Here is a 1150-nt window from a genome sequence, read left to right on the forward strand (position 1 = left end):
GACATATTTTAAATGTTATTTCTTCTACTTTTAAACATGAAGAAAAATATTATATTTTCTCTCTGGCTTCATTTTACCTAAAACCTCAGGCCATAAAGAAAATGAAAAAAATATGATTAAGAGTCCTAATACAAGTTAATATATATGTTACGTAAAGCAGCTAATGTACTACCTTAATATTTGTACCTGCTTACAAAGATCGATAAACACATATTTTCACTTCTAAACTAGGATGAAAATCTTTTTTTATAAAATGTAAAAACCATTTTTTTGAAGTTCACAATCTAAACTAATCCAAATTTATTAATTTTTTGGGTGTGGAATCAACATACTTTCTGTGACTTTCAGCACAGTGATTTTGAAGAATCATGTTCTTGGGAAAAAAGAAAAACACAACTAGAGACCAGTTTGGAGAAACAATGAGCCTTTTTTACTACAAATTAACATTTTTTTTTTATTTCAGAATATTATGGGGGTACAAGCATTTAGGTTACATATATTGCCCTTGCACTGCCTGAATCAGACTACAAGCATGCCCATCACGCAGAGTGTGGGCATCACACCCATTAGGTGTGAATATACACACCACCTCCTCCCCCACCCACCTGTCTCACACCCAATGAATGTTACTTCCATATATGCACATAAGTGTTGATCAGTAAGTACTAATATGATGGTGAGTATATATGGTGCTTATTTTTCTATTCTTGTAGTACATCACTTGGAAGAATGAACTCCAGCACTATCCAGGAGATGTTAGTTCAATGTGGATTTTGTGGCTGAGTAGTACTTCTTCATATACATTTATCACATTGTATTAATCCACTTATGTACTGATAAGCACTTGGTTTGTTTCCACATCTTAGCAATTTTGAATTATGCTGCTATAAACATTCCAGTATAGATGTTTTTATTGTAGAATGTCTTTTATTCCTTTGGATAGATGCCCAGTAGTGGGATTGCTGGATCAAATGGTAGTTCTACTTTTAGTTCTTTGAGGTATCTCTATAATACTTTCCATATAGGTTGCATTAGTTTGCAGTCCCACCAAGTGTATGACTGTTTCTATCTCTCCACATCCACATCAATATTTGTCATTTGGGGATTTTTTGATAAAAGCCATTGTCACTGGAGTTAAGTGACATTTCAT

The sequence above is a fragment of the Propithecus coquereli genome, unplaced genomic scaffold (assembly GCF_000956105.1).
Source record: "Propithecus coquereli isolate 6110/MARCELLA unplaced genomic scaffold, Pcoq_1.0 Scaffold287, whole genome shotgun sequence".
Classification (NCBI taxonomy): domain Eukaryota; kingdom Metazoa; phylum Chordata; class Mammalia; order Primates; family Indriidae; genus Propithecus; species Propithecus coquereli.